Source organism: Oncorhynchus masou, chromosome 18, assembly GCF_036934945.1.
Source record: "Oncorhynchus masou masou isolate Uvic2021 chromosome 18, UVic_Omas_1.1, whole genome shotgun sequence".
NCBI classification, from domain to species: domain Eukaryota; kingdom Metazoa; phylum Chordata; class Actinopteri; order Salmoniformes; family Salmonidae; genus Oncorhynchus; species Oncorhynchus masou.
Genome location: NC_088229.1, coordinates 20,797,733 through 20,824,724, shown reverse-complemented (window position 1 = coordinate 20,824,724; position 26,992 = coordinate 20,797,733). Strand labels below are relative to the sequence as shown.

The window sequence follows — 26,992 nt, the reverse complement described above, 5'->3', positions numbered from 1 at the left end:
CTTGTGAGTACAGGTTTTAACAATAAATCAAAGGCTGATTGAAATGATTAAACACCAGGATTAAATCAGTTTGTCAGGAATGTCTTCAGGCACTCTTCACAGACCCTTCACTGAGGGGAAGACTGTACTGAGGGGACTACATTCAATCAACGAAGATTGATAGATCCCGTATACTGCTAATAAAAATAAAGTTAGCCCCAATAATATCCAGATCCCACCAACATTACACCCTCTAATGCAATGCCAGTTTCATACTTTTTGGGCTACCTTGACCATCCTCTGTGTCACAGTCAGGGACTTTCCAGTCTAGCTTGCGGCCTTTCTCATAGAGTCCCTTCAGAACTTTGCAGACTTCGTCGTTCCCTCCTCCACGACTCAGTTCCAGGTACTTCCTGTACAGAGCAAGGACAGTCCGTGCGTCCTCAATACTGTCATGGGTCTCACCTTGGATGTTAAGGTCCGGAGAAGGAAGTAGAAGTTTGCCATTTCACACAATTTGGTTGTTACATGGATGAGTTTGGAAAATAGCAGACTAAAGTAGTAATTTCTATATGACCTAAACAGTGGTGAAGGAGTATAAGCTCTTACCCAGAAAGTACCAGGCGAGGAAGCGCAGAGAGATCATCCTCTTACAAGGCATATGGAACAGGTAGACGGTGTCAACTACCTGATCCTTCAGCACATGAGCAAGGTATGTCAAAATGAGCTCCCACACTCCCTCCATTGAAATTACCCTGTCTACTGTTAATCTAGCTAACCTATAGGGCTGGTTTCCTGGACACATATAAAGACTAGTCCTAGGCTAAACAGCCATTTTTCAAAGCAGATTGCCCATTGAGCATGCTTTTAGTCCAGGACTAGGCTTGACCTGTCTCCGGGAAACCGGCCCATAATCTTTACTAAAACTGCGGCTAGGGGTATAGAAACACAGATAAAATTGGTTCAATTTAAAAATCAGGTAAATTAAGTATACAAATTTACCAGCAAATTTATAACCCGGAAGTCCTTCTGTAAACCATGGCCAACAAAGCATACTCCGGTGTCAATGAGGAAGCGTAGCTTCAGGTATGTTGACTTCAGAGTGGTCAAGTGCTTAGAGGAAATCTTAGCATCCAGGTCCCCTGGTTTGATGCCTGAGTACTGGGTCAGATAGTCCACCACCTGCACCAGCAAAACAGCGAGGAAGAATAAACTTTAAGAACTAAGATTAGTTAAAACTAGGTCGCTTTGTTAGGAAGCTGTCACATCAGATTTTACTGCATAGCAATAATTATCTGGACATCCATCCATCCTGTTAAAGTAGTCATTATTATTGCCAGGGAGAGAGGGGCTGCATTACCTGCTCCTGAGTAGAGATGTAGTCATCGATGAACGGTACTCCCTTGTTGGGACCCTGACCACGCATGCAGGTGATCCGTGCCACAGACATCTGACTAGGCTTAATGGTGGACTTGGTGCCGTCGCTGCATAGCTCTGCCTCCTCCTATATATAGACAGTATGCGGTCCATAAGGGGGAATTTAAACAGTGGATCTCCAAGCAGAGCTCCTTGATGTATCACAGTTGTTAATTATTATCCTCATTGCTATGTTGCTAGGGTGAAGCTGCCCCTATTATACACCTGTTAAATGGTTACGGTTAGGATCTGGGCAGGAAAACTGATCCCGGATCTGTACCTAAAGGAACCTTCTACCCAGATACATTGTTGACCTAGCATACTCTGACTTACAGTGCATTCTGAAAATATTCAGACCCCTTGACATTTTCCACATTGTTACGTCACAACCTTACTCTAAAACTTATTAAATCAATTCCTAATGTATCTACAGACAATACCCTATAATGACAAAGCGAAAACAGGGTTTTATACATTTTTGCAAATATATATATATATATATACAGTGCCTTGCGAAAGTATTCGGCCCCCTTGAACTTTGCGACCTTTTGACACATTTCAGGCTTCAAACAAGATATAAAAGATATAAGATATAAAACTGTATTTTTTTGTGAAGAATCAACAACAAGTGGGACACAATCATGAAGTGGAACGACATTTATTGGATATTTCAAACTTATTTCAAACAGCTGTAAGTCGCTTGGGGTATGTCTCTATCAGTTTTGCACATCGAGAGACTGAAATTTTTTCCCATTCCTCCTTGCAAAACAGCTCGAGCTCAGTGAGGTTGGATGGAGAGCATTTGTGAACAGCAGTTTTCAGTTCTTTCCACAGATTCTCGATTGGATTCAGGTCTGGACTTTGACTTGGCCATTCTAACACCTGGATCTGTTTATTTTTGAAACATTCCATTGTAGATTTTGCTTTATGTTTTGGATCATTGTCTTGTTGGAAAACAAATCTCCGTCCCAGTCTCAGGTCTTTTGCAGACTCCATCTGGTTTTCTTCCAGAATGGTCCTGTATTTGGCTCCATCCATCTTCCCATCTTCCCTGTCCCTGCTGAAGAAAAGCAGGCCCAAACCATGATGCTGCCACCACCATGTTTGACAGTGGGTATGGTGTGTTCAGGGTGATGAGCTGTGTTGCTTTTACGCCAAACATAACGTTTTGCATTGTTGCCAAAAAGTTCAATTTTGGTTTCATCTGACCAGAGCACCTTCTTCCACATGTTTGGTGTGTCTCCCAGGTGGCTTGTAGCAAACTTTAAACAACACTTTTTATGGATATCTTTAAGAAATGGCTTTCTTCTTGCCACTCTTCCATAAAGGCCAGATTTGTGCAATATACGACTGATTGTTGTCCTATGGACAGAGTCTCCCACCTCAGCTGTAGATCTCTGCAATTCATCCAGAGTGATCATGGGCCTCTTGGCTGCATCTCTGATCAGTCTTCTCCTTGTATGAGCTGAAAGTTTAGAGGGACGGCCAGGTCTTGGTAGATTTGCAGTGGTCTGATACTCCTTCCATTTCAATATTATCGCTTGCACAGTGCTCCTTGGGATGTTTAAAGCTTGGGAAATCTTTTTGTATCCAAATCCGGCTTTACACTTCTTCACAACAGTATCTCGGACCTGCCTGGTGTGTTCCTTGTTCTTCATGATGCTCTCTGCGCTTTTAACGAACCTCTGAGACTATCACAGTGCAGGTGCATTTATACGGAGACTTGATTACACACAGGTGGATTGTATTTATCATCATTAGTCATTTAGGTCAACATTGGATCATTCAGAGATCCTCCCTGAACTTCTGGAGAGAGTTTGCTGCACTGAAAGTAAAGGGGCTGAATAATTTTGCACGCCCAATTTTTCAGTTTTTGATTTGTTCAAAAAGTTTGAAATATCCAATAAATGTCCTTCCACTTCATGATTGTGTCCCACTTGTTGTTGATTCTTCACAAAAAAATACAGTTTTATAACTTTATGTTTGAAGCCTGAAATGTGGCAAAAGGTCTCAAAGTTCAAGGGGGCCGAATACTTTCGCAAGGCACTGTATATATATATTTGACAGAAATACCTTATTTTCATAACTATACAGACCCTTTGCTACCTGTGGTACAGTCAATTGATTCGACATGATTTGGAAAGGCAAAAACATGTCTATATAAGGTCCCACAGTTGACAGTGCATGGCAGAGCAAAAACCAAGCCATGAGGTCAAAGGAATTGTTCGTAGAGCCCCAAGACAGGATTGTTTGAGGCACAGATCTGGGGAAGGGTACTAAAAAAATTCTGCAGCAGGTCCCCAAGAACACAGAGGCCACTAACTTTCTTAAATGGAAGAAGTCTGCAACCACCAAGACTCTTCCTAGAGCTGTCCGCCTAGCCAAACTGAGCAATCGGTGGAGAAGGGCCTTGGTCAGGGAGGTGACCAAGAACCGATGGTCATTCTGACAGAGCTCTAGAGTTCCTTTGTGGAGATGAGAGAACAACCATCTCTGCAGCCCTCCCACCAATCAGGCCTATACGGTAGAGTGTCTAGATGGAAGCCCCTCCTCAGTAAAAGGCACATGACAGCCCGCTTGGAGTTTGCCAACAGGCATCTAAAGGACCATGAGAAACAAGATTCTCTGGTCTGATGAAACCAAGATTGAACTCTTTGGCCTGAATGCCAAGCACCAGGTCTGGAAGAAACCTGGCACCATCGCTACACTGAAGCATGATGGTGGCAGCATCAGGCTGTGGGGATGTTTTTCAGCGGCAGGGAATGGGAGACTAGTCAGGATCGAGGGAAAGATGAACGGAGCAAAGTACAGAGAGATGCTTGATGAAAACCTGGTTACGGTTAGGATCTGGGCAGGAAAACTGATCCCGGATCTGTACCTAAAGGAACCTTCTACCCAGATACATTGTTGACCTAGCATACTCTGACTTACAGTGCATTCTGAAAATATTCAGACCCCTTGACATTTTCCACATTGTTACGTCACAACCTTACTCTAAAACTTATTAAATCAATTCCTAATGTATCTACAGACAATACCCTATAATGACAAAGCGAAAACAGGGTTTTATACATTTTTGCAAATATATATATATATATATACAGTGCCTTGCGAAAGTATTCGGCCCCCTTGAACTTTGCGACCTTTTGACACATTTCAGGCTTCAAACAAGATATAAAAGATATAAGATATAAAACTGTATTTTTTTGTGAAGAATCAACAACAAGTGGGACACAATCATGAAGTGGAACGACATTTATTGGATATTTCAAACTTATTTCAAACAGCTGTAAGTCGCTTGGGGTATGTCTCTATCAGTTTTGCACATCGACAGACTGACATTTTTTCCCATTCCTCCTTGCAAAACAGCTCGAGCTCAGTGAGGTTGGATGGAGAGCATTTGTGAACAGCAGTTTTCAGTTCTTTCCACAGATTCTCGATTGGATTCAGGTCTGGACTTTGACTTGGCCATTCTAACACCTGGATCTGTTTATTTTTGAAACATTCCATTGTAGATTTTGCTTTATGTTTTGGATCATTGTCTTGTTGGAAAACAAATCTCCGTCCCAGTCTCAGGTCTTTTGCAGACTCCATCTGGTTTTCTTCCAGAATGGTCCTGTATTTGGCTCCATCCATCTTCCCATCTTCCCTGTCCCTGCTGAAGAAAAGCAGGCCCAAACCATGATGCTGCCACCACCATGTTTGACAGTGGGTATGGTGTGTTCAGGGTGATGAGCTGTGTTGCTTTTACGCCAAACATAACGTTTTGCATTGTTGCCAAAAAGTTCAATTTTGGTTTCATCTGACCAGAGCACCTTCTTCCACATGTTTGGTGTGTCTCCCAGGTGGCTTGTAGCAAACTTTAAACAACACTTTTTATGGATATCTTTAAGAAATGGCTTTCTTCTTGCCACTCTTCCATAAAGGCCAGATTTGTGCAATATACGACTGATTGTTGTCCTATGGACAGAGTCTCCCACCTCAGCTGTAGATCTCTGCAATTCATCCAGAGTGATCATGGGCCTCTTGGCTGCATCTCTGATCAGTCTTCTCCTTGTATGAGCTGAAAGTTTAGAGGGACGGCCAGGTCTTGGTAGATTTGCAGTGGTCTGATACTCCTTCCATTTCAATATTATCGCTTGCACAGTGCTCCTTGGGATGTTTAAAGCTTGGGAAATCTTTTTGTATCCAAATCCGGCTTTACACTTCTTCACAACAGTATCTCGGACCTGCCTGGTGTGTTCCTTGTTCTTCATGATGCTCTCTGCGCTTTTAACGAACCTCTGAGACTATCACAGTGCAGGTGCATTTATACGGAGACTTGATTACACACAGGTGGATTGTATTTATCATCATTAGTCATTTAGGTCAACATTGGATCATTCAGAGATCCTCCCTGAACTTCTGGAGAGAGTTTGCTGCACTGAAAGTAAAGGGGCTGAATAATTTTGCACGCCCAATTTTTCAGTTTTTGATTTGTTCAAAAAGTTTGAAATATCCAATAAATGTCCTTCCACTTCATGATTGTGTCCCACTTGTTGTTGATTCTTCACAAAAAAATACAGTTTTATAACTTTATGTTTGAAGCCTGAAATGTGGCAAAAGGTCTCAAAGTTCAAGGGGGCCGAATACTTTCGCAAGGCACTGTATATATATATTTGACAGAAATACCTTATTTTCATAACTATACAGACCCTTTGCTACCTGTGGTACAGTCAATTGATTCGACATGATTTGGAAAGGCAAAAACATGTCTATATAAGGTCCCACAGTTGACAGTGCATGGCAGAGCAAAACCAAGCCATGAGGTCAAAGGAATTGTTCGTAGAGCCCCAAGACAGGATTGTTTGAGGCACAGATCTGGGGAAGGGTACTAAAAAATTCTGCAGCAGGTCCCCAAGAACACAGAGGCCACTAACTTTCTTAAATGGAAGAAGTCTGCAACCACCAAGACTCTTCCTAGAGCTGTCCGCCTAGCCAAACTGAGCAATCGGTGGAGAAGGGCCTTGGTCAGGGAGGTGACCAAGAACCCGATGGTCATTCTGACAGAGCTCTAGAGTTCCTTTGTGGAGATGAGAGAACAACCATCTCTGCAGCCCTCCCACCAATCAGGCCTATACGGTAGAGTGTCTAGATGGAAGCCCCTCCTCAGTAAAAGGCACATGACAGCCCGCTTGGAGTTTGCCAACAGGCATCTAAAGGACCATGAGAAACAAGATTCTCTGGTCTGATGAAACCAAGATTGAACTCTTTGGCCTGAATGCCAAGCACCAGGTCTGGAAGAAACCTGGCACCATCGCTACACTGAAGCATGATGGTGGCAGCATCAGGCTGTGGGGATGTTTTTCAGCGGCAGGGAATGGGAGACTAGTCAGGATCGAGGGAAAGATGAACGGAGCAAAGTACAGAGAGATGCTTGATGAAAACCTGCTCCAGAGCACTTAGGACCTCAGACTGGGTCAAAGGTTCACATTCCAACAGGACAACGACTCTAAGCACACAGCCAAGACAATGCAGGAGTGGCTCCAGGACAAGTCTCTGAATATCCTTGAGCAGGGGTTCTTAAACTTTTTCAGCCTGGGACCCAAATGAGAAATTCTGTTTTCCTGGGACTCAAGCTTAGGAAAATATGCAACTATGTGTAAATATCGGTACATTTCATTGCCCTTATGCCTAAAAAAGGGATATAGACAAAAACAAATAACAATGAAATACCCATAAATCTAATATTTATTTTTCCCATTAAAAACACTCGTACATACATTTACATTTACATTTAAGTCATTTAGCAGACGCTCTTATCCAGAGCGACTTACAAATTGGTGAATTCACCTTCTGACATACCTGTCTAGGTTGGAACTGTTGCTGTTAAAATACAACAAATAATCTCATTCTGAACTGGAATAAACAGATTGATCACATCACACAGATGTCTGACAGAACACACACAGACAGGATTTTTGCTTGTGCATCCCTAAGTAACAGTACAGATACAAATAACCAGGCCTACTGTACATCTTACTGTATAAATTATTGTTGATAGAAAGTCTAGGTTGGAACTGTTGCTGTTAAAATGCATATTTTTTTATTTTGAACTGGAATAAACTAATTGATCACATCACACAGATGTAGACCAGAAAACACACACACACAACTAATGAGAGGTGTGTGGCTGGTTAAGGTTTTCAACAAGCAGGTCTAATCTGGGATCAGTTTTTGACAGTGCAACACTGAGGTGATGCTCAGCATTGACACTGTTTCTGTACTTGAGAACCCTGACTTGCATAGGTATGTGGTGCCAAAGTGGATCTGAACATCTACTGCTTTCTCAGTCAGGCAGGAGACCGCTTCCTGCTGAAGATGAGCAACCCAGAACTGTGTTCGTCTCAAAAAGCATCTTGCTTCAATCAGTTTATTCCAGTTCAGAATAAAAATGATTACTTGTAACAGCAACAGTTCCAACCTAAACTTGTTTTCAACAATAATTTCTACAGTAAAATGTACAGTAGGCCTACATTTTCCATCTTCATCTGTACTGTTTCTTAGGGATGCACTATCAGTAGCTAGTTAGCTTGCTTTGGCTAACGTTAATGACAACAATGCCTTGTTAGTTGACTTGCTTTTCCACTTTCGAAGCACTGTTTCCTGAAGCATTCTGCCCTGTTCTGAAATAACTCCCTGGGTTTACTGTCATGTTTTGCCTGGATGTTTGGTCAGGACGTGTCGTTTTATTAATTTGTTCGTTTTGAGATACTCATTACTAAGCACTTCCCCACACAAAACACATTATGGGCGCTCCTTGTTATTTCTCAAAGTTTGTATAAAAGAGACAAAAAAGTAATCACTGTATATGCGTTTCATGACAATTGAGCTCAGTCAGAACAGAGAAAAATGGGAGAGACTCCCCAACTACAGTTGTGCCAAGCTTGTAGCATCATACCCAAGAAATCTCGAGGCTATAATCACTGCCAAAGGTGCTTCAACAAAGTACTGAGTAAAGGGTCTGAATACTTACGTACATTTGATATTGCAGTTTTTTTTTTTTTTTAATACATTTGCAGAAAATTCTACAAACCTGTTTTTGATTTGTCATTATGGGGTATTGTGTGTAGATTGATGAGGGGGGAAAAAACGAGGGATGCACCGATATTACAATTTTGGCCGATACTGACATCTAATATTTTCCTTGACAAAAAAAACAATAACCATAACTGATATTTACATTTTTTGCAGCCTTTTAAGCATTATAGTACAGTTAAATAGTTAACACACACACATGGACCCAGCGGTCTAAGGCACTGCATCTCAGTGCAAAAGGCATCACCACAGTCCCTGGTTCGAATCCAGGCTGTATCACATCCGGCCGTGACACAATTGGCCCAGCGTCGTCCGGGTTTGGCCGGGGTAGGCCGTCGTTGTAAATAAGAATTTGTTCTTAACTGACTTTCCTAGTTAAATAAAAGGTTACACACACCACCACATTGACCAAAAAGTTATTTTGTTGGTATTTACTTATGTCCCCATTACCAGTAAAACATAATCAAAACCTATTTCTTTCACTTACTTGCTGTGCTGTTTCGTTGTTCATTTGTTCAGTTGTTTCATTCTCAAACAGGATTTCATCATACATGTCAAGCAGTGAAGTTTCAGCTCTGTCTGTCTGTGATGCCTCTTCCTCGGTACGCACTATCACTGTGTCCGTTTCCATCTTGTCCAGCTGTGTATGTAATTTTTCAAGGAAACCCTGTTTCTTGTCTGCAACGAAGTAACAGTCCTTTTACCTAGCATTGAGCATGGTGGCGACACAGTACAGAGGCTCAGAGAGAATGCCACCGAATCGCTTGTTCACAGCCTCAAATTTTAACCCCACTGTGTGTTGGCAGTTTTGTTGAGCAGGCGTTTCAATGCCATGACAGAGGGTATCACGTCTGCTGCAGACGCAGTTGATTAGCTTCTTTCTCGAGTCAGTTGTTCGAATGGCGCTAACTAGTGTGTTCATGTTTCCAAGTTTTAAACATGTTCTCAAATGCCATTGAAATGGCAGCAGTGGTATGAGAACCAGCACATTCATGAACATGCAATACGGCTTTCCTCAGTACTAAATCCTTATCAACCCACTGTGCTGTCAGACTCAGCCTGCTCATGGGGCTGACATCGCTGGTCCAAATGTCAGTCGTGAAGCTAATAGCAGTGACACCCATAACACGTAGCTCATAGATGTATGTTTCAACAATACTGTAACTCCGGTAGGGCAACATCTGAAAAAAAGTGTGTACCGGGGCTCGACCAGTCGGCGAAAGCCAACATCATCCACGACAGAAGATGGTTGATTGTCAAGGGTAATAAATTCCATTATCTTGGAGTTAATGGATTTCACCTTTGAGTTGTCACGCTGAAATGTTCTTACTGTTTCAAATGACTGCTTGACTTGAACTTGTTTAGTTGTTGGAAGTGTGCACTGTAAATCTAAATCTAGCAATCACACCTGCCAGACTGACCTGGTTGAGGGTGACAAACTCAGCGTCCAGTCCCACGAGGTCCCCGGCCTGGGGCATCTCACAGACCATGAGGGGGATGAACGAGGCGTGGCTCTTCCTCTGCTTCAGCGCCAGCGATGCCTCTGTCAGCAGCACACTGGCCTCGATGGGGTTCTTAACCGGGGAAGACAGACAGGCATCAAGTGTCAGGGTGGGCATGTTCTTAAACAGGTAATGAGTGCAGTCATACACAGTACCACAACCATCCCTCATCTTCACAGAGGATGTCAAGGTTATGTTGTGGAGTGGCATGCACTAAAGCAAATATCTACTGCTGAAATTACCTTATTTATTTTATATGATTTAAATGAAATCCTGTATGTAAAATGTATGGGAATCCACGGTCATGTTGACCCTGATCAGATAAATGAAGAAACTGTAACTGACAATGAGTGGATGGCTTACTGCGTAGGTCGTATTTGGAGTGGTAGTTTCTCTTGGCGTAATACAGGATGGCTGGAAGCTTCCAGTTCACATCAAACTGTGCTGCTTCAGCCTGAAACACATGAACAAAAACAAAATACAAACACATTGTTATATTTGAGGAATTGATAAGAGTTCATTTATTGATAAGATATTTGATGTGTTGATTCAGTGAGTAACCAAAGATTACCTTGTCAATTGACTCAATCAGGAAGTCATTGAATAGATACCACTGCTGATGTGTTACCCCCTTACACCGCAATATCAACAAAAATAAGTTAGTCAAATACGGTTTTCAAATAGAACTTTTAGCCTTTCATTCTCCTTTTTTATTTTAATGCAGATAGATTGTGGCTTTTATCAATGTAATTGTCTGCATAATTTCCATACCCAATAAATATTTTTGAAATATATTTCCTTCTTTATTATTTTCCCCTAACCCTAGTAAACTAATGGACAACAATACTTATGCTTCCACTTGCAGCTTTTACATACTACATACATTTCATGGAGAGTATATTTTACATGAGTTAACTATTGTGTGTTTTTAGTCCCAGCCTTCAGCCAAACTTCAACCCCTCACATCTTATCATGGTAGACTATCCAGTTTTGATTTCCAGCTGCCATATATTTTTCCACTGTGCTGTTTCAAAAGTTCTGAACCTTTCTATTCTCATAGTTTCTACAGATCATAAATTAAAGAAACACCTTTGCTAAGAGTATTATTATATTATTGATCGATTGACTATGACTTTTCAAATCACCCAGCAGTGCTAATTGCAGAGTTAGCTCCAAGTAAATGTTGTAATTTTTCAGCCATTCCTGAACCTGCGACCTTAAAGCAAGCTACATATGGGCAGTACCAAAACAAGTGATCTAATGATTCTGTCTCTTCGCAGCAAAATCTGCAGAGCTGGAATGGTCATATCCCCCATATATATATTTATATATATATATATAAATATATATATATATATATATATATATATATATATATATATATATATATATATATATATATATATATATATATATATATATATATATATATAATTGAGTCTATATAAACAGTGGGGCAAAAAAGTATTTAGTCAGCCACCAACTGTGCAAGTTCTCCCACTTAAAAAGATGAGAGGCCTGTAATTTTCATCATAGTTACACTTCAACTATGACAGACAAAATGAGGAAAAAAAATCCAGAAAATCACATTGTAGGATTTTTTATTTGCAAATGATGGTGGAAAATAAGTATTTGGTCACCTACAAACAAGCAAGATTTCTGGCTCTCACAGACCTGTAACTTCTTCTTTAAGAGGCTCCTCTGTCCTCCACTCGTTACCTGTATTAATGGCACCTGTTTGAACTTGTTATCAGTACAAAATACATCTGTCCACAACCTCAAACAGTCACACTCCAAACTCCACTATGGCCAAGACCAAAGAGCTGTCAAAGGACACCAGAAACAAAATTGTAGACCTGCACCAGGCTGGGAAGACTGAATCTGCAATAGGTAAGCAGCTTGGTTTGAAGAAATCAACTGTGCGAGCAATTATTAGGAAATGGAAGACATACAAGACCACTGATAATCTCCCTCGATCTGGGGCTCCACGCAAAATCTCACCCCGTGGGGTCAAAATGATCACAAGAGCGGTGAGCAAAAATCCCAGAACCACACAGGGGGACCTAGTGAATGACCTGCAGAGAGCTGGGACCAAAGTAACAAAGCCTACCATCAGTAACACACTACGCCGCCATGGACTCAAATCCTGCAGTGCCTGACGTGTCCCCCTGCTTAAGCCAGTACATGTCCAGGCCCGTCTGAAGTTTGCTAGAGAGCATTTGGATGATCCAGAAGAAGATTGGGAGAATGTCATATGGTCAGATGAAACCAAAATATAACTTTTTGGTAAAAACTCAACTCGTCGTGTTTGGAGGACAAAGAATGCTGAGTTGCATCCAAAGAACACCATACCTACTGTGAAGCATGGGGGTGGAAACATCATGCTTTGGGGATGTTTTTCTGCAAAGGGACCTGGACAACTGATCCGTGTAAAGGAAAGAATGAATGGGGCCATGTATCGTGAGATTTTGAGTGAAAACCTCCTTCCATTAGCAAGGGCAATGAAGATGAAACATGGCTGGGTCTTTCAGCATGACAATGATCCCAAACAAACCGCCCAGGCAACGAAGGAGTGGCTTCGTAAGAAGCATTTCAAGGTCCTGGAGTGGCCGAGCCAGTCTCCAGATCTCAACCCCATAGAAAATCTTTGGAGGGAGTTGAAAGTCCGTGTTGCCCAGCAACAGCCCCAAAACATCACTGCTCTAGAGGAGATATGCATGGAGGAATGGGCCAAAATACCAACAACAGTGTGTGAAAACCTTGTGAAGACTTACAGAAAACGTTTGACTGTCATTGCCAACAAAGGGTATATAACAAATTGAGATAAACTTTTTTTATTGACCAAATACTTATTTTCCAACATAATTTGCAAATAAATTCATTAAAAATCCTACAATGTGATTTTACTGATTCTTTCCCCTAATTTTGTCTGTCATAATCTTTTTAAGTGGGAGAACTTGCACAATTGGTAGCTGACAAAATACTTTTTTGCCCCACTGTATATCTATTGGTTGCAAGAATTCTGTATAATAATTTAAATAAAAACTTGGAGTTTTGAATCCGGCGTCGTTTTGTGTATCAGTTCATGAACCATGTGTCATGGAATCGGTATGTAAAAAATCTCCTCCCAACTATTTTGCAACCTGTATGGCGCAGCTGTCAATTTTTTGGTCCTTAAATGAAATTTTCTTTTGCCAATTTTGGTCTTAAATGCAGGGCTAACTGTAAAGTTCCTTACCTTCTCCCCTTTTCACACTTACCTACACCATTTTGCAGTAATGCTACGATCAGTTGTTTGTAATTTTGCATAGCGCAGACATTTCCATATATTTTTGTTAACTGCATGTGTGTCATAACTCCACAAGTCCTATTTAGGATATAATTTACAAAGATTATATACTTTTTGTGTGTGTGTAATTTTACCCCATTTTTCTACACAATTTGTGATATCCAATTGCGATCCAATTACAATCTTGTCTCATCAGTGCAACTACCCAAAGGGCTTGGGAGAGGCGAAGGTCGAGTCATGCGTCCTCCGAAACATGACCCGCCAAGTCGCGCTTCTTAACACCCACCAGCTTAACCCGGAAGCCAGCCACAACAATGTGTCGGAGGAAACACCGTTCAACTGATGACCGAAGTCATCATGCAGGGGCCTGGCCTGCCACAAGGAATCGCTAGAGCGCGTTGACCCAAATAAAGCCCCCCCGGCCAAACCCTCCCCTAACCTGGACAACGCTGGACCAATTGTGCGCCACTCCGGAGGCCCCTGATTATACAATTTTTAAACACTTTTTCCAAAAATGACGTTTTTTTTATCAATTAGTATATTTGAGATTAAACTGAAATTGCAACCAGCTTTCTATAGCTTGTTTTAAAAATAGTGATATTTTGGAGATTATTAAATTTTCAAATCTGAATGAAGGAAAAAAGCAATTCTTGAACTCGGGGTGAGACATCAGATTTAAGTAAAGTTGGATTAAATTGTTTTTTTACTCATCTATCTACACACAATACCCAATCATGACGAAGTAAAAACAGGTTTTTAGACATTTTTGCAAATGTATATAATTTTTTGATATCTCACTTACATAAGTATTCAGACCCTTAACTCAGTACATTTTACATTTACATTTAAGTCATTTAGCAGACGCTCTTATCCAGAGCGACTTACAAATTGGTGGATTCACCTTCTGACATCCAGTGGAACAGCCACTTTACAATAGTGCATCTAAATCATTAAGGGGGGGTGGTGAGAAGGATTACTTATCCTATCCTAGGTATTCCTTGAAGAGGTGGGGTTTCAGGTGTCTCCGGAAGGTGGTGATTGACTCCGCTGTCCTGGCGTCGTGAGGGAGTTTGTTCCACCATTGGGGGGCCAGAGCAGCGAACAGTTTTGACTGGGCTGAGCGGGAACTGTACTTCCTCAATGGTAGGGAGGCGAGCAGGCCAGAGGTGGATGAACGCAGTGCCCTTGCTTGGGTGTAGGGCCTGATCAGAGCCTGGAGGTACTGCGGTGCCGTTCCACTCACAGCTCCGTAGGCAAGCACCATGGTCTTGTAGCGGATGCGAGCTTCAACTGGAAGCCAGTGGAGAGAGCGGAGGAGCGGGGTGACGTGAGAGAACTTGGGAAGGTTGAACACCAGACGGGCTGCGGCGTTCTGGATGAGTTGTAGGGGTTTAATGGCACAGGCAGGGAGCCCAGCCAACAGCGAGTTGCAGTAATCCAGACGGGAGATGACAAGTGCCTGGATTAGGACCTGCGCCGCTTCCTGTGTGAGGCAGGGTCGTACTCTGCGGATGTTGTAGAGCATGAACCTACAGGAACGGGCCACCGCCATGATGTTGGTTGAGAACGACAGGGTGTTGTCCAGGATCACGCCAAGGTTCTTAGCGCTCTGGGAGGAGGACACAATGGAGTTGTCAACCGTGATGGCGAGATCATGGAACGGGCAGTCCTTCCCCGGGAGGAAGAGCAGCTCCGTCTTGCCGAGGTTCAGCTTGAGGTGGTGATCCGTCATCCACACTGATATGTCTGCCAGACATGCAGAGATGCGATTCGCCACCTGGTCATCAGAATGGGGAAAGGAGAAGATTAATTGTGTGTCGTCTGCATAGCAATGATAGGAGAGACCATGTGAGGTTATGACAGAGCCAAGTGACTTGGTGTATAGCGAGAATAGGAGAGGGCCTAGAACAGAGCCCTGGGGGACACCAGTGGTGAGAGCGCGTGGCGAGGAGACAGATTCTCGCCACGCCACCTGGTAGGAGCGACCTGTCAGGTAGGACGCAATCCAAGCGTGGGCCGCGCCGGAGATGCCCAACTCGGAGAGGGTGGAGAGGAGGATCTGATGGTTCACAGTATCGAAGGCAGCCGATAGGTCTAGAAGGATGAGAGCAGAGGAGAGAGAGTTAGCTTTAGCAGTGCGGAGCGCCTCCGTGATGCAGAGAAGAGCAGTCTCAGTTGAATGACTAGTCTTGAAACCTGACTGATTTGGATCAAGAAGGTCATTCTGAGAGAGATAGCGGGAGAGCTGGCCAAGGACGGCACGTTCAAGAGTTTTGGAGAGAAAAGAAAGAAGGGATACTGGTCTGTAGTTGTTGACATCGGAGGGATCGAGTGTAGGTTTTTTCAGAAGGGGTGCAACTCTCGCTCTCTTGAAGACGGAAGGGACGTAGCCAGCGGTCAGGGATGAGTTGATGAGCGAGGTGAGGTAAGGGAGAAGGTCCCCGGAAATGGTCTGGAGAAGAGAGGAGGGGATAGGGTCGAGCGGGCAGGTTGTTGGGCGGCCGGCCGTCACAAGAAGCGAGATTTCATCTGGAGAGAGAGGGAGAAAGAGGTCAGAGCACAGGGTAGGGCAGTGTGAGCAGAACCAGCGGTGTCGTTTGACTTATCAATCGAGGATCGGATGTCGTCGACCTTCTTTTCAAAATGGTTGACGAAGTCATCTGCAGAGAGGGAGGAGGGGGGGAGGGGGAGGAGGTTTCAGGAGGGAGGAGAAGGTGGCAAAGAGCTTCCTAGGGTTAGAGGCAGATGCTTGGAATTTAGAGTGGTAGAAAGTGGCTTTAGCAGCAGAGACAGAGGAGGAAAATGTAGAGAGGAGGGAGTGAAAGGATGCCAGGTCCGCAGGGAGGCGAGTTTTCCTCCATTTCCGCTCGGCTGCCCGGAGCTCTGTTCTGTGAGCTCGCAATGAGTCATCGAGCCACGGAGCGGGAGGGGAGGACCGAGCCGGCCTGGAGGATAGGGGACATAGAGAGTCAAAGGATGCAGAAAGGGAAGAGAGGAGGGTTGAGGAGGCAGAATCAGGAGAAAGGTTGGAGAAGGTATAAGCAGAGGGAAGAGATGATAGGATGGAAGAGGAAAGAGTAGCGGGGGAGAGAGAGCGAAGGTTGGGACGGCGCGATACCATCCGAGTAGGGGCAGTGTGGGAAGTGTTGGATGAGAGCGAGAGGGAAAAGGATACAAGGTAGTGGTCGGAGACTTGGAGGGGAGTTGCAGTGAGGTTAGTGGAAGAACAGCATCTAGTAAAGATGAGGTCGAGCGTATTGCCTGCCTTGTGAGTAGGGGGGGAAGGTGAGAGGGTGAGGTCAAAAGAGGAGAGGAGTGGAAAGAAGGAGGCAGAGAGGAATGAGTCAAAGGTAGACATGGGGAGGTTAAAGTCGCCCAGGACTGTGTAGGCTAGCTGGTAGTGGCTGCGATGTTGACACTACACTAATCAAGTCGTTCCGTCGAGTGTAATAGTACTTTGTTGAAGCACCTTTTGGCAGCGATTACAGCCTCAAGTCTCCTTGGTTATGACACTACAAGCTTGGCACATCTGAATTTGGGGAGTTTCTATGCTGCAGTAGTTTATGTGTTGGGGGGGGGGGGCTAGGGGGTCTCTCTCTCTCTCTCTCTCTCTCTCTCTCTCTCTCTCTCTCTCTCTCTCTCAGGGTCTAAGCCCTAGGACCATGCCTCAGGACAACTTGGCCTGATGACTCCTTGCTGTACCCAGTCCACCTGGCCATGCTGCTGCTCCAGTTTCAACTGTTCTGCCAGCGGCTATGAAACCCTGACCTGTTCACCGGATGTGCTACCTGTCCCAGACCAGCTGTTTTCAACCCTCTAGAGACAGCAGGAGTGGTAGAAATACTCTGAATGACCGGCTATGAAAAGCCAACTGACATTTACTACTGAGGTGCTGACCTGTTGAACCCTCGACAACCATTGTGATTATTATTATTTGACCCTGCTGGTCATCTATGAACATTTGAACATCTTGGCCATGTTCTGTTATAACCTCCACCTGGCACAGCCAGAAGAGGACTGGCCACCCCTCATAGCCTGGTTCCTCTCTAGGTTTCCTCCTAGGTTTTGGCCTTTCTAGGGAGTTTTTCCTAGCCACCGTGCTTCTACACCTGCATTGTTTGATTTTGGGGGTTTTGGGCTGGGTTTCTGTACAGCATTTTGTGACATCAGCTGATGTAAGAAGGGCTTTATAAATAAATTGGATTGATTGATTCTTCTCAGCAGATTCTCTCAAGCTCTGTCAGGTTGGATGGGGAGTGTCATTGCACAGCTATTTTCAGGTCTTTCCAGAGATGTTAGATCGATTTCATGCCCGGGATTTGGCTGGGCCACCCATAGACTTTTACCGAAACCACTCCTGCGTTGTCTTGGCTATGTTCTTAGGGTCGTTGTCCTCTTGGAAGGTGAACCTTCACCCCAGTCTGAGGTCCTGAGCACTCTGGAGCAGGTTTTTATCAAGGATCTCTATGTACCTTTCTCCGTTAATCTTTCCCTCAATCCTGACTAGTGTCCCAGTCACTGCCTCTGAAAAACATCCCCACAGCATGATGCTGCCAACACCATGCTTCACTGTAGAGATAGATTTCCTCCAGATGTGACACTTGGCATTCAGGCCAAAGAGTTCAATCTTGGTTTCATCAGACCAGAGAATCTTGTTTCTCATGGTCTGAAAGTCTTTAGATGCCTTTTGGCAAACTTAAAGCGGGCTGTCATGTGCCTTTTAATGAGGAGTGGCTTCCGCCTGGCCACTCTACCATATAGGCCTGATTGGTGGAGTGCTGCATAGATGGTGGGGTCCTGTGTGGCTCAGTCGGTAGAGCATGGCGCTTGCAACGCCAAGCGTCGTGGGTTCGATTCCCGCTGGGGCCACCCATATGTAAAAGTAGTGGCCCCAGCCGACTTGTAAGTCGCTTTGGACAAAAGCGTCTGCTAAATGGGATATATTATGGTTGTCCTTCTGGAAGGTTCTCTCATCTCCACAGCTCTGTCAGAGTGACCACCAGGTTCTTGGTCAATTCCTCGACCAAGGCCATTCTCCCCCAATTTCCCAGTTTGGCTGGACAGCCAGCTTTAGGAAGAGTCTTGGTGGTTCCAAACTTCTTCCATTTAAGAATGATGGAGACCACTGTGTTCTTGGGGACCTTCAATGCGGCAGAAATGTTTTCATACCCTTCACCAGATCTGTGCTTTGACACAAACCTGTCTCGGTGATCTACGGGCAATTCTGTCGACCTCATGGCTTAGTTGTTGCTTTGTCAACTGTGGGACCTTATATAGACAGGCGTGTGCCTTTCCAAATCATGTCCAATCCATTGAATTTCCCAAAGCTGTACTCTAATCAAGTTGTAGAAACATCTCAAGGACGATCAATGGAAACAGGATGCAGCTGAGCTCAATTTTGAGTCTCATAGCAAAGGTTCTGAATACTTATGTAAATATGGTATTTCTGTTTTTCTAAAAACCTGTTTTTACTTTGTCATTATGGGGTATTGTGTGTAGATTGATGAGGATTTATTTTTTGAATACATTTTAGAATAAGGCTGTAACAAAGTCAAGGGGTCTGAATACTTTCCAAATGCACTCTATTCATTATATAAATAGGCCCGTTTAAATTTTTGTCTGGCTTGTCGTTCCAAATTAAGTGGAATATTTTTAGGGAGGGTTAGGGAGGGTTTGGCCGGTAGGTACTGTCTCCTTTCCACTGTCTCCTTTCCACTGCTATTCTCAACCTCACCCCCAAACTGCCTTCCAATCACAGACTCTCCTGAGGAGCCCAGAACACTGTAACAAATAAAGCATCAAAAGGAGACAAAGCAGGCCTCCAGAGTGGTGCAGTTATCTAAGGCACTACATTGTAGTGCTAGCTATGCCACTAGAGATCCTGGTTCTAGTCCTGGCTCTGTCGCAGCCAGCCGCGACCGGGAGACCCATGAAGCGGCGCACAATTGGCCCAGCGTTGTCTGGGTTAGGGGAGGGTTTGGCCGGCAGGGATGTTCTTGTTCCATCCCGCATTAGCGACTCCTGTGGCTTGGCCGGGAGCAATGCACGCTGACACAGTTGCCAGGTGTACGTTGTTTCCTCTGACACATTGGTGCGGCTGGCTTCCGAGTTAAGCGGGCATTGTGTCAAGAAGCAGTGCGGCTTGGCTTGGTTGTGTTTCGGAGGACGCACGGCTCTCGACCTTCGCCTCTCCCGAGTCTGTACGGGAGTTGCAGCGATGTGACAAGACTGTGATATACCAATTGGATATCATGAACTTGGGGAGAAAAAAGGGTAAAAAATACAAAAATTAAGAGAAAAATAATGAAGCCAAAGTCATCACTAAACACACCAGATGCTCTAGTATACACTTAAGAAATATTTAGTTATCCACAAGCTGATTTAATTCCTATCATTGATAGTGTAACAAACGCAAATAATTTTAAAGAATATCTGTTCGTTTTTTGATTGCTTAGGCATAAAAATGTTAAAACAAAAGTTAAAAGGTGCAGTAAAAATCTGTGAAAATGATCAGTGTCACCTGCTGCTGGCTCCTCGGTAGGCCTGTGGCCCCTCCTGCTCCTGGGTCTCCTCGTGGAGCTGGGTGAGGATGAAGCGGTTCCAGCTCTGGATGAGACGGCCCAACCTGGCCTTCCCCGTCTGCTCATCAGAGTCAGCCAGGATCAGACCCAGGGCAGACGCCTCCGGGATAGTTCGGAAAGCTCTGAGGAAATTACTAGCCTGTGAGAGGGGACAGTGGTTGCAATAAGTGAATGGCAATGGGAGTAGGCAGCAGGACAGTTTAATTGTGGTCAGTCAGTTCAGTGCATACATACACATTATTACAGTGCTCTATTACCACTCTATTACAACTCCATCAAACTGTCTTTATTACAACTCTGTTACATAAGCACACTACTACAGTGCTCTATCATGCAAAGAGTATGTTATTTTGTAGGGATAGAAAGATAGGCCATAGGACAGAGTGAGATGTGTCATGGCTATTGGTGACTACCTGACAGGAGTCTCCTCGTGACAGGTCTAGCATGTGGAAGATTAAGCCCAGCTCACACGCCAGACAGAACTCCTTCTGACACAGGTGGTTCTGGACCAGGCAGCGGATTGGCTCCAGGAAATACAACACCTAACAAATCAGACACACAGGGGGAAAATACTCACTGTTATTGTAAATGGGAACAAATAATGAAATAATATACGAATAAACATGGATAAATCAACCGTATATTTACACTATATAAATGAACGCCACACATTTCCGATTCTCACCTGGATCATGCAGCTACAGTAAGCATTGGGAATGTGAGGTTCCAGGCCAGCAAACAGGGTCCTGTTATAATGTTTGAAGTCAAAGTCTTCCAGCCCAAGTTTGGAGTATTTAATGGTGACCTGATGGTCACAAAACAATCAAAGATGTAAGCTTTCATCATTGACACAACAAGCTAATCTCAAAACCACAATGTACCACATTGTGCTCATAACACAAATCCATACTGTTGAACCACACATTTCACATTTACAAGTAGATAACAATGTAATAAGTAAGGGACACACCTTCCTATATTTTTTGGGCACCATGTAGAGGTGTGGTTCTTCAACTCGACCAATAGGAGACTCAGGGACCCCCTGATTGTAGTTGTCAAAGCCCAGCTCCACCTCCTTGATCTTGTAAGGAACCTGAAATACAGCAAATAGGAGGGGATGTTTATACAAGCCAAGCATAGTTCAGAACCCAACTCTTTCTGAGACACAGAATTTGTGGATGATTGACATACCTGGTTCCGGGGACGGGGGTATTATTGGGGGCGTAACCAATGAACCCGACAGTCTTCATCGTATGCAGGATCTCAGGGTCCACTGGGGGTGCTCATCTGGAGAGAAAAAAGGTGAGAAATATTTGGATACTTACTGTTGGGGCTGGGGGGGGGGAACACCCCCTCCCATTCAGCTGAAAAAATATTCTTTAGACATATTTAACTTTCACACATTAACAAGTCCAATACAGTAAATTAAAGATAAACATCTTGTTAATCTACCCATCGTGTCCGATTTTTAAAAATGTTTGACAGCGAAAACAACATATATTTATGTTAGATGACCACGAAATTCAAAAACACAGTGCGATATTTCACAGTCACAAAAGCATAAATACAGTGGGGAGAACAAGTATTTGATACACTGCCGATGTTGCAGGTTTTCCTACTTACAAAGCATGTAGCAATCTGTAATTTTTATCATAGGTACACTTCAACTGTGAGAGACGGAATCTAAAACCAAAATCCAGAAAATCACAATGTATGATTTTTAAGTAATTAATTTGCATTTTATTGCATGACATAAGTATTTGATCACCTACCAACCAGTAAGAATTCCAGCTCTCACAGACCTGTTAGTTTTTCTTTAACAAGCCCTCCTGTTCTCCACTCATTACCTGTATTAACTGCACCTGTTGAAACGTGTTACCTGTATAAAGGACACCTGTCCACACACTCAATCAAACAGACTCCGACCTCTCCACAATATCCAAGACTAGAGAGCTGTGTAAGGACATCAGGGATAAAATTGTAGACCTGCACAAGGCTGGGATGGGCTACAGGACAATAGGCAAGCAGCTCGGTGAGAAGGCAATAACTGTTGGCGCAACTATTAGAAAATGGAAGAAGTTCAAGATGACGGTCAATCACCCTCGGTCTGGGGCTCCATGCAAGATCTCACCTCGTGGCGCATCAATGATCATGAGGAAGGTGAGGGATCAGCCCAGAACTACAGGGCAGGATCTGGTCAATGACCTGAAGAGAGCTGGGACCACAGTCTCAAAGAAAACCATTAGTAACACACTATGCCATCATGGATTAAAATCCTGCAGCACACGCAAGGTCCCCCTGCTCAAGCCAGCGCATGTCCAGGCCCGTCTGATGTTTGCCAATGACCATCTGGATGATCCAGGGGAGGAATGGGAGAAGGTCATGTGGTCTGATAAGACAAAAATAGAGCTTTTTGGTCTAAACTCCACTCGCCGTGTTTGGAGGAAGAAGAAGGATGAGTACAACCCCAAGAACACCATCCCAACCGTGAAGCATGGAGGTGGAAACATCATTCTTTGGGGATGCTTTTCTGCAAAGGGGACAGGACGACTGCACCGTATTGAGGGGAGGATGGATGGGGCCATGTATTGCGAGATCTTGGCCAACAACCTCCTTCCCTCAGCAAGAGCATTGAAGATGGGTCGTGGCTGGGTCTTCCAGCAACTAAGGAGTGGCTCCGTAAGAAGATTCTGAAGGTCCTGGAGTGGCCTAGCCAGTCTCCAGACCTGAACCCATTAGAAAATCTTTGGAGGGAGCTGAAAGTCCGTATTCCCCAGCGACAGCCCCGAAACCTGAAGGATCTGGAGAAGGTCTGTATGGAAGAGTGGGACAAAATCCCTGCTGCAGTGTGTGCAAACCTGGTCAAGAATTACAGGAAACGTATGATCTCTGTAATTGCAAACAAAAGTTTCTGTACCAAATATTAAGTTCTGCTTTTCTGATGTATCAAATACTTATGTCATACAATAAAATGCAAATTAATTACTGAAAAGTCATACAATGTGATTTTCTGGATTTTTGTTTTAGATTCCGTCTCTCACAGTTGAAGTGTACCTATGATAAAAATGACAGACCTCTACATGCTTTGTAAGTAGGAAAACCTGCAAAATCGGCAGTGTATCAAATACTTGTTCTCCCCACTGTATAGATAAAATTAATCACTAACCTTTGATTATCTCCATCAGATGACACTCATAGGACATAATGTAATACATGTATTGTGTGTTTTGTTCAACAATGTGCATATATACAGTGCCTTGCGAACGTATTCGGCCCCCTTGAACTTTGCAAACTTTTGCCAAATTTCAGGCTTCAAACATGAAGATATAAAACTGTATTTTTTTGTGAAGAATCAACAACAAGTGGGACACAATCATGAAGTGGAACGACATTTATTGGATATTTCAAACTTTTTGAACAAATCAAAAACTGAAAAATTGGGCGTGCAAAATGATTCAGCCCCTTTACTTTCAGTGCAGCAAACTCTCTCCAGAAGTTCAGTGAGGATCTCTGAATGATCCAATGTTGACCTAAATGACTAATGGTGATAAATACAATCCACCTGTGTGTAATCAAGTCTCCGTATAAATGCACCTGCACTGTGATAGTCTCAGAGGTCCGTTAAAAGCGCAGAGAGCATCATGAAGAACAAGGAACACACCAGGCAGGTCCGAGATACTGTTGTGAAGAAGTTTAAAGCCGGATTTGGATACAAAAAGATTTCCCAAGCTTTAAACATCCCAAGGAGCACTGTGCAAGCGATAATATTGAAATGGAAGGAGTATCAGACCACTGCAAATCTACCAAGACCTGGCCGTCCCTCTAAACTTTCAGCTCATACAAGGAGAAGACTGATCAGAGATGCAGCCAAGAGGCCCATGATCACTCTGGATGAACTGCAGAGATCTACAGCTGAGGTCGGAGACTCTGTCCATAGGACAACAATCAGTCGTATATTGCACAAATCTGGCCTTTATGGAAGAGTGGCAAGAAGAAAGCCATTTCTTAAAGCTATCCATAAAAAGTGTTGTTTAAAGTTTGCCACAAGCCACCTGGGAGACACACCAAACATGTGGAATAAGGTGCTCTGGTCAGATGAAACCAAAATTGAACTTTTTGGCAACAATGCAAAATGTTATGTTTGGCGTAAAAGCAACACAGCTCATCACCCTGAACACACCATACCCACTGTCAAACATGGTGGTGGCAGCATCATGGTTTGGGCCTGCTTTTCTTCAGCAGGGACAGGGAAGATGGTTAAAATTGATGGGAAGATGAATGGAGCCAAATACAGGACCATTCTGGAAGAAAACCTGATGGAGTCTGCAAAAGACCTGAGACTGGGACGGAGATTTGTCTTCCAACAAGACAATGATCCAAAACATAAAGCAAAATCTACAATGGAATGGTTCAAAAATAAACAGATCCAGGTGTTAGAATGGCCAAGTCAAAGTCCAGACCTGAATCCAATCGAGAATCTGTGGAAAGAACTGAAAACTGCTGTTCACAAATGCTCTCCATCCAACCTCACTGAGCTCAAGCTGTTTTGCAAGGAGGAATGGGAAAAATTTCAGTCTCTCGATGTGCAAAACTGATAGAGACATTACCCCAAGCGACTTACAGCTGTAATCGCAGCAAAAGGTGGCGCTACAAAGTATTAACTTAAGGGGGCTGAATAATTTTGCACGCCCAATTTTTCAGTTTTTGATTTGTTAAAAAACTTTGAAATATCCAATAAATGTCGTTCCACTTCATGATTGTGTTCCACTTGTTGTTGATTCTTCACAAAAACAATACAGTTTTATATCTTAATGTTTGAAGCCTGAAATGTTGCAAAGTTCAAGGGGGCCGAATACTTTCGCAAGGCACTGTATATGGTGGGTGCAATTAAGTTTGGAATGTGCTGAGTGCAGGGAAAATTATCACTTGTGGTAGCACTGATAAGAGGATTGAGCACTTTGGGGCAGAGGTCAGGTTAGATGAAGTGGGGAAGAACAGGTATCACTAAGGTTCTGCTTAGCAACAGAGATGCATTGGCTGTTCAGATGTGTCGGAGACTCAGCATAGGAGAAAGGGTTAAATATCAGTGCTTATGTGAATATGTCTTTTGTCGGTTCAGCTGTTCGATCCTTTGGGAAGAATAAACTTGGTTTAAGCTTTCATAGTGTCCGTCGAGTTCTTACTTTGATAATTAGAACCTAACACAGTAATACCCTATATTCTGGCATAATATTTTTCTCTTACTTGTGGTTCCCCATTTAGAGCAGCTCCTCTTGCAGGTCAAAGTGAGTTGCTGTGACAGGAACGCCCACTTCTGCATGCACACTGTGGAGTTCTGAGAACATCCCTCCATCATGTGCACAGATTCGGGTACGGCCACGGTAAAACCATCTGGATTGAGCTCCACACCTTGCAACAAGACAGGATTGAGCCGTGGGTCCATTGAGGGCTCCATACCTGGCTCTAGACTCCCATGAAGGGCAGGTGCGTATTCACCCATCCCTGGGTCCAGACCGTCAAAGTTCATCATGAGTATAGCTGACCTAAAAAATAAAATGGGTGCATGTTGTTCGAATAGGCTTGCATCTTGGCTTATATACTAACTTTTTGAGCCAGTTAGCTATAGGTTATGAATTATCTTTGATAGCATTCTTATAACAACACCAATGGCCTCTTGGTGTTACAGCTAAACTGGCCCTGACAGCATGCCTGTCGGTATACCTACACTCACTAAGCATAATAGGTAGGTCGTCAGGGATATTGTTGTTGGTCTGCTGGATTCGTGAGCTAGGTAACCATATTGCTAGCACTGGATTGTAATAGTACAGTGTTCATTATATTCAAATGCAATGGAAATAGGCTAGCTAGCTACCTGTATCGGCCCAGCAAGTGCGACTTTCAAGCAACTGTTGGCTAGCTAACTAGCTAGTAACCATTAGTTGCGAGCTTCAGCGCTACAACTTGGATACAACTCCTAAGAATCCCATTCTCAAAATCAATGGAAATTAATAAATCAATCGTTTACCAAATGTATATATGTACACTGTGCCCCAAATAGCTTATAAATCTCAAGTGATAATTGTGTTATGGAGACTTGATTCAGCATAACAAACAAGTACTTCCGGAGCAAATAGTGTAACATTCACGAAACGACAAAGTTCAGAACCAACCCTCAATGTTAAAAACGTTGCAGAATACATATGCCGGTACATTGACGGTAAAATGATAGTTGCCTGGTGTTCATTTTTTAAATTAAAAGTCAATTAATTTACTCTCTCACCTCTTTGCCAGAGCAGTAAGCTTACAAAATTTGAATGTTTTATTATAATTTTTGTTGTCAAGCATATGGTTTATGCCTAGGCCAAATCTAGACCTGGTAAATGTGTATTTTAAATCTGAGTGGGAATCAGAATATATTGTATTGTTATACAGGCCTGATGGCAAGTGTTCGTGTTTTGGGAGTTTAATATTCAACCAATTTTTTTAAATATTTTTTTGTTTTGATCATGCATATTCATGCATTGGCTTCACCATACAAGTGGAGTTTAATTAATTGATCATCTACATTTCCTTCCCTTCTCTTTCCTTATGAAATAAAAACATGTGCTCCAAAATAATAATGGCATTACTCATTGTGGTATTTGTTAGGGAGGGTTTGGCCGGTAGGGATATCCTTGTCTCATCGAGCACCAGCGACTCCTGTGGCGGGCCGGGCGCAGTGCACGCTACCCAAGGTTGCCAGGTGCACGGTGTTTCCTCTGACACATTGGTGCGGCTGGCTTTCGGGTTGGATGCGCGCTGTGTTAAGAAGCAGTGCGACTTGGTTGGGTTGTGTATCGGAGGACGCATGACTTTCAACCTTGGTCTCTCCCGAGCCCGTACGGGAGTTGTAGCGATGAGACAAGATGGTAGCTACTAACAATTGGATACCACATAATTGGGGAGAAAAAGGGGTAAATTCAAAAAATATATATAAAAAAAGAAAAAGAAAAACAATACTGCGTAAATGTTGTGGAGTCTGATAACTCTGAGGAGGACATTTGGAAAAAATATCCAATCCTTAGGTAAAGCTGTACAGTGCAATATGAATGTCAATACAGATAATAGGCTGACTGGGGAGATTATTTCACACAGTCACAGTCCCGCTA

The 26,992-nt window shown here is 43.4% G+C and overlaps 1 pseudogene; it reads right to left on the bottom strand.

Annotated features, from left to right (window-relative positions):
* Positions 1-232: 232 nt before the first annotated feature.
* Positions 233-25,374, bottom strand: LOC135559322 (PAN2-PAN3 deadenylation complex catalytic subunit PAN2-like; annotated as a pseudogene).
* Positions 25,375-26,992: the final 1,618 nt, after the last annotated feature.